This window comes from Sciurus vulgaris (assembly GCF_902686455.1).
Source record: "Sciurus vulgaris genome assembly, chromosome: 11".
NCBI lineage: Eukaryota > Metazoa > Chordata > Mammalia > Rodentia > Sciuridae > Sciurus > Sciurus vulgaris.
Window position 1 is genome coordinate 3770298 of NC_136472.1, and position 11348 is coordinate 3781645.

Here is an 11348-nt window from a genome sequence, read left to right on the forward strand (position 1 = left end):
AAGCAGCCTACTCTGCCCAGTTTACCCAGGCACAGTGCAAAGCCTGCTGGAGAAGACCCCTCCCTTAGCTTAGGGGCCCAGGCCAGGTCCCTGAGGACCCGCCCTTGAGGATAGCTGGCAGCCAAAGCTCCCGCACCGGTGGCCTAATGCCAGGCTGTACAGGGAACCTCAGCATGCCTTGCCCTCCCAGTTTGAACGAGCTTGCCCAGAGGACTTATGTTTATGCACTTGTTCCCAGACCCCCAGTTTCTCAGGAAAATAGTTGGCAGGGTAATTCTCACTAGAGTGTCACTGACTTCTCAACTTCCAGCTTCCTTTTCTCTGGTAGTATTTGTGCCCTGGAGGGAGAACCCGAGGAGGACCCCATCTCAGCCTGCACTACGGATTGCTAGGGAGATTTGAGACGTCCTGCCCCTGCTAAGGGCAAGTATTTGAGGATCCCCATCAATGTAACAGTCCCACTCACAGGCTTAGGGCCCAGCCCTTCATCACACCCTGGACCAGATCCCTGTCCACCCACCCAGGAGACCCCAGGACAGGCTACGGTCCCACTCCCTTTCCTGGGTCTCATTCCAACCCCAGTTCAGCCCACCTCTTCAAGAAACTCCCGCATCACCGCAGGCTGGAGCCACAGTGCTTCCCACTAGCTGGTGCCCCCTGAGGAGGCCGGACAGAGGCCAGAGGTTAGCCTCACCCCGACGGCATCGCCCGCCAGGCCTGTAGGGATCCTGAGGGTCCCTGCAGCAGCCCACCCTGAAGCCCTACTCCAGAGTGCCCAAAGTCTGAGCCCCACTATGGAAAGTTCAGGAGCCCACCAGAGGTCCCCAAAGGACCCAGGCATCGTGAGGGACCCAGCTGTCACCAGGCTGGGCAGCCTCTGCCTGGCAGGGCTGGTTCCTGTGAGACACCAAGCTGCACATTCTCAGAGGGACCGGCCCAGCAAGGCACCCCAAATTGCAGGCCCAAAACCCCACGGAGCCTGTCCTCCAGATTTAGGGCATTAAACCTGTCCAGGAGGCTATCTATCTGCCCTTTTGCAGCATCTCCCGAGCCAAGCGTCCCCATCCAGCCGTGCCCTCCCCTGGGGCCTGCAGGGGGACACCCCACCTCCTGAGGAAACCCCTAAGGCGTGGGGCCGGCCATTTAGGGCCGGCCGGGGAGGCGGAGGTCAGAGGCCCCTCCCAGGGACTCTGGCCCCGGCCGCGGGAGGCCTGGGCCCAGGTGCGGGGCGCCCAGCTCGGGCCTGCCCTGGCGCGGCGGCCGGCCACCAGGCCTCCGGGTGCCCAGTCCGGGCTGGGCCGCGAGGGGCCGCGGCCGCGCGGGCGGGGCGGGGGCCGGGGTCGGGGGTCCGGCGAGCTTTAATGCGCGGACAAAGCCTCATTTGCAGGTCAATGCCGCGGCACACTCGCCTCTCCCCTCGCCCGGCGCCCTTTGTCCGGCCGCGCCCGCTCCTCGCGCCAGATGGCCGCGGAAATGCTAATTTCGGGCGCCCCCCGCCCCCCGCGTTTAATTGCGCCTTTGCAGATGGGCCGCGAGTGTGCGCTTCATGCAGATGAGCGGCCGCCTCGGGCCGCGGCCTCCGCCACGCCGGGAGCGCGGTGGGGGCGGGGCGGGCCGCGGGCGCCCCCCAGCGCGCCGCCGGCACGGGGAGCACCCAGCGCGCGGGGCGCGGGGAGCGCGCTCGCTCCTTTCATTCCTCCAAAATGGGATCTTAAGTGATTCTGAATGAAAACAAATTGGCCCGCTTTCTTCTCGGAACAGACGCGCGGCGCGGCGGGGCGCGGGCGCAGCCCGGGAGGGGCGGGTGCCCGGGACCCCACCCCCGAGCCCCTCGGCCCGCGCCGGCCCGGCCGGCCCTGCAGACGTGGGTCTCTAACCCGAGCCCAGGGTCCTGGACGTTTCAATCAACCATAATGAGGCTCCCCGCGCCGCCCCGCCCGGTCACCCTCCGCCTTTCAAGGCAGAAACATTCCCAGGCTGGGCCGGGTCGGCACGATCTCGGGGGTCAGACGGCCTCCAGCCCCAGCCCCAGCAGGGCCCAGGCCTCCGGCCCCAAAGGCCAAGGGAAGATCCTCGCGGAGCCCGCGGGGCCTGTGCCCAGAGCCGGCCCGCCTGACCCCTCAGCCTGCAGGGTGGGAGCTGGGCTGGGGCCGGGACTTCGGGCAGAATGAATGCTGAGGGATGGGGAGGAGATCTCCCCACTCCCAATGGCAACCAGAACAGAAAACCCACACCTTGGTGGGTGATGACCTGCCCCACCCCAGCAGTGAAAGTGACAGGGCCCTTCTCTCGGAGTGAAGACTCCCAACACAGGTTCAGCCAGAGGCCTTTTAAAAGGATCGTTTGTCCCAGAGATGCACTCTGGCGAAGGGCTGATAGGCGGTCACTGGCAGGTCTTTAACTGGCACCAGCAGGGTCTGAAGCCAGCCCAGTGGTGAATCTGGTCCAGCTGCCACCAGCCCTGTCCTGCACCCCCATGTGGCCTTCAGGCCTCACCCTCCCACCCCAGTGCCTCCAGTGTCCATGGCAGCCCCTCCCCTGGGCTCCTCTCCCCCACCACCCCTCTCCCTGGGCAGTCCCAGAACCCACTCTGGGCCCTGGGCCACTCCTCCTGTACCCCACAGTTGTCTGAAAGCTGATATTCCTTGACAGACATTCCTGTCCACCTTCCCTTCTGGGTGCCCAGCACCGGGCCTGGTCCACAGCCCAGGGCTCCACACAAGTGGCAGCCAAGATCTCAGCCAATCCTCAGTGCCCAGCCTGCCTGCCAGGAGTGCAGGGCATCCCCCTGACCAGTGCCAACAGCTCTGCTCCATGAGCAGGGGCAGCACAGCCAGGGTGCACCATGTAAGCTTCCATGGCCACAGGACGGAAACTGTTTCCTGTCCGTGAGGAAATGACAGCTGCCCCCTCCCTTGCTTTTCTTTCCAGGAATCAGTTCAAATGGGATTTTTACACCCATGTAAGACCAGCACGCGTTGGTCCTAAATCCTGCAGGCCTTCATTAGCCAGGGGTCTCTATCTTCCTCCAGGGAGCCTGCTCAATGGAGTGGCCTGTATGCCTGCCGCCTGGACTGGGCCCCACTGGACACCCTGCCTGGTTACATACGTGTCCAGTGTGGTCTCTCAGGAGCACCTGGTCTTCCTCTTTCCATGCTGCCACTCCTCCTCAGCATGTCCAGACTCTGCAGTCTGGAAGAGCTGGACCTTTTTCTAACACAAGCAAGGTAGCATCTTCTCCAGTGCTGGTGGCGTCCCCCACTGCCAATTGTCCCCCGCAGTCTTTCACTGTTTCCGTGTTTACCACACTCTTGTCTCTTAACCCTCTCTTAAACCTCCCGTAATGGTCAAATATTTTCAGTGAAAATGTATAGAGCCGGTCCCTGAGGTGGCACAGCCCAGCTGATGGTGCTCGACTTCACAGTGTGACATCCACTTTGCAGGAGCCAGACCTGGAACGTCAGGCTTGTGCCCAGACGATGGTTCCGCTTCTCACCTCGAGTACACCACGCAGCAGATGGCGGGAGCCACTCGCCACCCAGCAGGCGGCTTTGCCCAGCCGTGGGGTGAAGGGCTCCAGGGTCCTGGCAGGTGAGGCGAAGCTCTGGTGCTTGGTGGCCTCACTGGACTCAGTGCCCTTGGGTTTTGCTGCGCTCAGGTCAGGATGGGTTTCCTGGGCTGCGACCCATCAGAAGTGAAAGCACTCGTGTGCGTATCCTGGATGCTTTCAAATGCAGACTTTTTACCTAAAAACCAGTGCAGTCCCGGCGAGGTGAAATAGAGCCCCAGACTGTCATTCACTGTCATCTGTCTGGGAGGAAACTTCACTTTCTTTTTTGTACATTTCTGTATTGTTTGCATTTTTTTTCTTTTTACAGCAAGCATATGATATTTCTACAGTTGGGTTAGATATAAAGCTATTTTCACTTGTGGGACTAAAAAAAAAAAAAAAAAAACACCGCTGGCTTGCCAGCCATATGACCTGGGGTTGTAGCAACAATGCCCCAAGCCAGCCCCCAGCTGACAGGGTCACCCCAGCCCAGCCCCTGCCCCAGCTCAGCGCCGGAGTCTGGGGGCAGGACCACCTTAGGAGAGCGCTGCCTCAGAATGGAGTCCTGGGGGCCCCTCAGTAACTAAACCCCCTTGGACTGAGGCCAGGGCAGACCCACTTAGTGCCAAATTCCACTCGGGCCTGCTCTCAGTTCCAGCAAAATTCCTAAGTATATTGTTGTTATCGTTATTATTTTGCAATTACGTGACATTTTTTAAATGCCTGGAGTGTTTTTTCAGTCATTTTCATTAGCTCCTTCTCACTCTGCCTGAGACAGGTCATTCTGCTCACCAGGAAGCAGGCAGGCCAAGACTCAGAGAGGTCAGCCTACCCACCTGGTCACACAGCAGCAGGGTGGCCACTGCAAGGACAGACTTCAGGGCTCAGGTCAGGTCATCTTGCCTGGCTGTGGCCGGGACCTCACTCTTCAGCTCCTGCTGGGCTTTTGTTTGGATTTAGGAATTTGTTGGGTAGGAGAACAGATTTGGGGAAGAGAAGAAACCAGAAATGGGGAAAGAGGGGAAGAAGAGGAAAGCCAGAGGCAGGCGCAAGACACCAAGCCAGGGGACAGGTAGCTCCAGGCATGGGGGCTGGCACAGCAGAGTGGCATGTAGAACCCCCAGTGGGGAACTAGCTCCAGGTGGCCTGGCAGCCCTTCCCTGGCCTCTGAGACAGTGCCAGCTTCCAAGGGTCGGTGCCTGAGCGTGCCCTCTGCCCCCAAGTGCTCATCTTTGAGAATATCACACCTGAAGGGGAAGCAGTCAGGCTTGGGAGAACCAGGGTCACTGGGGTGGGCCCCAATTCAATATGACTGGGATTCTTATAAGAGGAGGAGATGAGGACACAGACACACAGAGGACCATGTGAGGACACACGGAGAAGACGCCATCTGAGGATCCGGGAGGAGCCAGCCTGTGACCCCTTCGTCCCGCGCTTCCAGCCCCCAGGAGGTCGGCTTGGTGGTGGCCTCAGTGTCATCCCCACTCCAGCCTCCCAGAGGGGGAAGTGCCTGTCCCGGCCCACAGGGTCAGGGAAGATGGAGAGGCCACGCCCGGAACTCCAGGTCAGCAGCCACCGCCACTACCCCTGCCAACATTATATTAAGCTGGCTCTGAGCTGGTGTCCTTCAGAGGCATGGTACCAAAACCCAGGGATCCACCATGAAGATGAGCGTCCCCCAAAATTTTGTCTTCCAAAACTAGGGCAAAAGTGCCACACAGACTCTGTGGAGTGAGCCCTGATGTGCTAAGTGGAAACTGACTCGGGGAGCTCGGGAGGGTTGACGCCCTGGGGACTCCTGACCCTTTCAGGAACCATCCAGCCGGGGCTGCCCAAGGCTGCTGGAGAGGAGAAGAGTCACGGGCCTCCCTCCCGCGCACTGGGGGCTTCATTAACAGCCGGGGCCAGGCCAGCTGGAGTCAGCTGACTAGCCCAGCCTAAGTGGCATCCGAGTCCCCCGTATCTGTTTTTTCACCCGCACATGTTCAATTAAATTTCGCTTTTGTGCCAGAGAGGCCTCCGATGTGAATGTGTCCTGGGAGGTTTTCCATGTTTCTTTATGTCCTCAAAACCAAAGTCAGTCCCCAAGTTTCAGAAAACACCCTTCTGGATTGGAGCGGGTAAGAGGAAAGAAAAACACAACACACAACAAAAGCAGAAGAAACAAAGGCGAGCAGTGGCGGCCTTTTCTGCAGAATCCTCCTGCGAGGGGACAATTCATCCGATTGAAACGTTTCCATTGTGCGGGTTCACGGAACGCGCTTGTCGCGTTGAGCAGAAATGCAAATCCCCCTTTTTCCTTTGATTCAAATATTTAAATTTTCAAATATATATGCTGCGACAATTGAATGGCTGCTGACCTCACTTATTTTCATAGAAGAAATGCGGAAGCCCTGGGCCACAGTTAATCTAGCTAGCAGTGGCCCCGCCTGCTCACAGCAGCGCCGGCAGTCCTGGGGGGGAGGATGGGGGAATAATCCTTTTATTCAGACATTTGGCTTAAAAGAATAACAAGGAGAAAAAGCTGGGACATAATTGCATTGCATGGAAAACAGAAAGATTTTTTCTCTCTCTCTCTAACGAGCTTTCTCCTTTTCCCCTCCTCACAGAATCCGCGGCTCATGGCCAGAGGCTATTTTCTTGGTAAAGAAATCAGGAGTGTTTTGCTTCCGCTATTGTCCCCACTCCCACCCGCCCCCCAAGGGATTTTCATAGTCGGGTGGCTGCCGCACCGGCTCACTCATTCATTCATTGCTGCACTCGTTCCGCGAACTCCCAGGGAAGACCCATTGTGTGCAGCGCCCGGCTGCGGCTGGGCCAGTGTAACCAGACACTCCCAAGGCTGCTTCTTCCTCGGTTCTTTCCTTAGGGGCAAACGACAGACTCTGAGCCCCAACAGAGCCATCCCCCAGTCTTTGGAGGTGTCTTCGAGCATAAGGAGCCATCACTGCGCGGCTGGAGGAGGGTCTTTGTTTCTCCCCGGGGGCCCCCACAGCACCTGAGTCGCCTGGGTCTCAATCCAGAGAGCAGGGGATGGGGGCGGGACCGAGGGGGAACCCCTCCCCGGGCCAGCCGGGCCTTGACTCTGGCAGCCCTGCTCCTCCGTCTGGGGATCCCAGAGGACCCCGGCCCAGTCCATCAGCAGGCTGGGTCTTTAATGTTAAAAGACCTCTCCCCTCATTTCAAGAACTCTCTGACACGATTTTCTGTGATGCGTGGGCCGGCGGGACATCTGTCCTCTATACCTAATAAAGTCGCCCGGACTCAGAATGAACTCCTCCTCGGCATGGCTTTGAATCCGGGCTCACATATGGTTGGTAATTAGCTGGCCATCTCTTGGAGTTAAATGATTTTTTTTCTCGCCCCGTTCGCATCCATAATAGACACGAACAGAGTTGTGATTGTTCTCTGTTGCGGGACATTCTGCGCCTGAATGAGCGGGGGCTGCTGTGTCGACGCGGATTTGCCATATGGTTGCGCGGAGCCGGGAAGAATGGCCCCTGTGTGTGCGACCCGGACGCGTCGGCGCGGGCCATGCCAGCCTGGCGGAGCCGGGGTGCCGAACGGCGCAGAAGGAGCGGGCGCCGTGGCCGCGAGCGCACCGTCGGGGTGCGTGATCCCTGCGGTCCAGCCCCGCCGGGCGGCGCGCAAAACGGGTAGCCCGGCTGGCGGGCAGCTCGAGGCCGATGGCGCACGGGCAGCGCGCGGACCGACGCACGCACGGCGGCCTCCAGCGCCTCGGTCGCCCGCCGGGCCTGCGCCACCCCGGGGCCATCGCGCCCGTGCAGGCCTCGGGGCGCGGCGGGGGCCGGCACTGCGGCTGCAGCAGCCCCATTGTGAGACGGGCGAGACAATGGGCGGCCCGAGGAGGCACCTGCTCGCCTGAAAGGCCCATAAATCGCCGCCGCGTCCAGCTGCCTTCCCGCCCCTCCCCGCGGACCCGCGAGCGGAGCGCGGCCGCGGCCGGGAGGGGGAGGCTCGGTCCGTCAGTCGTCAGTCGAGGCAGGACTGCCAGAGCCGGCACCGCGCTCCTTCCGCCTGCACGCAGCCGCCGGCGCGCCCCGACGGAACCGCGCTTCGGCCTCCAGTCCATGGAGCCCCGAGCGCAGGCAGCTGCCCCCTGGGGTAGCCAGTGCCCCACCAGCAGAGTGCCCCAACAGGGCACGCACCTTCAGGGCGGCTTCAGTCCGCCCGGGCTTGGGGTGTACCCTAGGCCGCCTTCGAACCCGATTCTTGAACTTTTGAACCCCAGTTGTTACTGTCGCTGCTGTTTATAGTGTTTGGAGCCCGGGAAAGTGTCGCTCTCTGGAATAACAGACTCCCCCTTGCTTCCCCAGGGCCTGGGAAAACAACCCTGCCCCGCCCCCCGGGGCTGCTGCGCCGGTCCCCCAGGTTTCTGATAGCCCCGTTTTGCAAAACTGAGGCCCAGCCGGGTTTGGACTTGACCTGAGGCGACGCATCCACCCCCAAAACAGAGGCCGAAACCTCGACTTCCTACCCTTTCACAGCCGGGCTGAGCAGGAAGTGACACAGGCCCTGGATGAATTCATAGCTTTGGGGAAACTTAAACATACACGACCAGCGACAACTTCCCTTTACCATAAAGAGCATAGTCAGCCTGGGCAATTCCCTGGTCCCTGGTCAAAGCGGGCAGGGGCGCCAGGCAAAGTCTTTTCCAATTCCAATCCCCCAGTCTGCACAGGTCTTTGGGAGGGGAAGGGGCTTGGACCACTCATTTCTACCTACAACCTCTCACCTCCCCAGATGAGGCCGCTTGCTTTTAAAAGCTGCTTGAAGATGGAAGATCGGGAGACATACATCCTCCTGCCATCAGGAGATGGACAGGAAGTGGTCAAGGCCCACCTTGCAGGTGACATTAAGATTATGTGGGGCTGACCTTGGGTTGCTCCTGGACCTGTGGAGAAGGCTCACAAGTTTCTCCAGGGGCAGAAGTCAGGGAGAAGGGCTCCCCAGGTACCACTAACCCTGTGTGAGCAGTAGAGGTGGGGCCAGACCTGAGCAGAGAGGAGGAGGCTGTGGCCTGGCCGCAGCGGAGGACAGAGGTCACCCTCCTCCCTCAACAGCGGCCTCCCCTCCACTGGACTCCTTGCCTCTCCGTGGAGACAGCGGGCCTGGCAGTGCCATGCCTCTGCTCTCTTCTAGTGATGGCGAATGGAACCTGCTGGATTTTCTTCCAGGAGAAGGCTTCCTCCAGATCCAGGTCTTCACCAACACCAGTTCTGAGGTGGCAGCCCACTGCGCATCCTGGCTGAGGTGCAGCCGCGCTGGCCTCTCACGTTGCTGCAGGTGCCCACTCCCACCCCAGGTACATGGCTATTTCCACTCTCATCTCTGGCCTTCTGGTGCCACCTCTTGTCACCTCGCCCCACCCGCTAATGACAGGCCAGCCTTCATCCCCCTCTGCTGCTTCCTTGATGTATTAGAAGCATGTTTTTCCATTTTCTTTGATGTCCTTTACAAGTTGCATCTCATTTCCTGCTTGGGCATTTCTGACCTCCAGTGACTTCAAACCAGGACACCCACTGTGGCTGCTTGCCCTGTCTGCTAGCTGATCGTCTCCTTGGTGCTCTACCCAGACGCTCCTTCTAGAGGGTTCCTTCCTTGCTCTGTAGCTGCTGGCCACCTCACTTTATTTCCACCTTCCCACCTTCTTCCATGGGCTCCATGGGCAGTCTGCCACATGGAAGATGGCGCTCACTTGGAAGGCCCAGCCTTCCCTTGGGTTGTCCCCCGCATTCTTCCTTTTTCTGACATTATTGCCCCTTCAGCAGGCTGCTTCTGTTCATTCTGTCTCCTCAGAAGAGTTGAGCTAGGTGGAAGGCAGGCTGGGACCCCACCCCACCCCAGCATCCCAAGCCCACCAAACACAGTCTGGGCACCTCAGGGCCTGGTGGGAGATGGAAGAACCTGGCAGGGCTGGGATTTCTGCACAAGCCTGGCTCCAAAGCAGCAAGGAGAAAACTGAAGGAAACCCCAAAATGAGCCACTGAAAAACAAAACAAGAGAAAACAAACCAGAGTCACTTGACAAAATTCAACTTGTATCCATCCATCCACCCACCCATTCATCCACCCATCCATCCTCACATCCATCCTCTCACCCATTCATCCACCCACCCATTCATCTACCCATACATCCTCACATCCATCCACCCATCCAGCCACCCATCCATCCACCCACCCATTCATCCACCCATTCATCTACCCATCCATCCTCACATCCAGCCACCCATCCAGCCACCCATCCATCCACCCACCCATTCATCCACCCATCCATCCAACCATTCATCCATTCATCACTCATCCATCCTCTTATACATCCATCTATTCACCCATCCATCCACCCATCCTTCCTCACATCCACCCATACACCCACCCATCCATCCATCCATTCATCCACCAACACATCCATCCACCCGTCTATGTATCCATTCTTTCTTCTCTTCCTCCTCCTCCTCTCTCCTCTCTCCCTTCTCTCTTTCCTCCTCCTCTTCTCCTCCTCCTCCTCCTCTTTCTCCTCCTCCTTCTCCTCCTCCTCCTCCTCCTCCTTCTTCCTCTTTCTTCTCTCTCTCTCTCCTTTTTCTGCCATGTGGGAACATGACTCTGGGCTTAAAGCACACCGGCAACTAATGGAAATATCTCAGGACAGGCTTTGAACTGGGTGCTACACTTGGGAGTACAGGAAAGCAAAATGCAAAGCCCCTGGCCCTTTGGAGTATCCTCCCAAGAAGGGATCCCTCAACACAAAGCACAGTGGCTGCGAGCAGGGTGTGCATAAGAAACCAAAGGGGACCAACTCTTCTCTTCATCTTAATCCTCGGCTAGATTCCTGCACAAGGACCAGGATCCAGGCACTTTCTGTCACAGCTGCAGCAGTGGGTTATCCTCCTGTCAAGCTCCTGCCCACTGCACACCCCCTGGGATACACATGGTTCCCTGCACAGAGGGAACAGGAACCTCAGATGGTGGACGCCAGTGTGTTAGTCCATTCACGCTGTTGTAACAAAATACCTGAGACTGGGCAATTTATAAAGAATAAAACTTGTTTCTCACAGTTTTGGAGGCTGGGTTGGAGACTGGTGAGGGCAGTTCTCTGCTTCCAATATGGCGCCTGTCTGAAAGGGAAGTGAATGCTGCATGAGGCCTCTTTCATACGGACCTAATACATTCACAGAGGAGAAGCCCTGTGACCCTGAGTCACCTCCTGAAGGCCCCAACTTGGAGATTGAGTCCAACACATGGAGTGTGGCGGGCATATTCAAACCCCAGTGCCAGGCGGCAGGCTTCTCCACAGCGGACTCCACAACTCTAGCCTTGCCACAGACTCAGTGACTCGTCCTCTGGACCTTGGACATCTCCCAGAACTGAGCAGCATGCTGGAGTGAGACAATAGAACCCATGAACATCAACATGAAAGCCCCAGAGTGCAGAGAGTGGGGGCTCCCTTCTACCTGGACAGACCAATGCAAGTCTCCTGTCCCTAAAGCTGGCAGAGCCTCCAGGGCGGGGTCAGCACCAAGCAAGAGCAGAGATCTGAATGGAGAAAGGAGACTTGGGGAGATGCATTTGAAACCGTGAATCAGCTTCATACACCCAAAGAACATGCACTAGAAAGGTCCTCAGAGGCACCCCTTTCCTAGGCACCCCTTTCAGAGAGGGGAGACTGAGGCCCGGAGAGGCAAGAGGCTTGTCCTTCACCTCCTTACCACAGACATCATCCTCATCAAGGGACCATGAGGCCCCAGTTATACCCCCCAAAGGAGGGGGAGGTTCTGAAT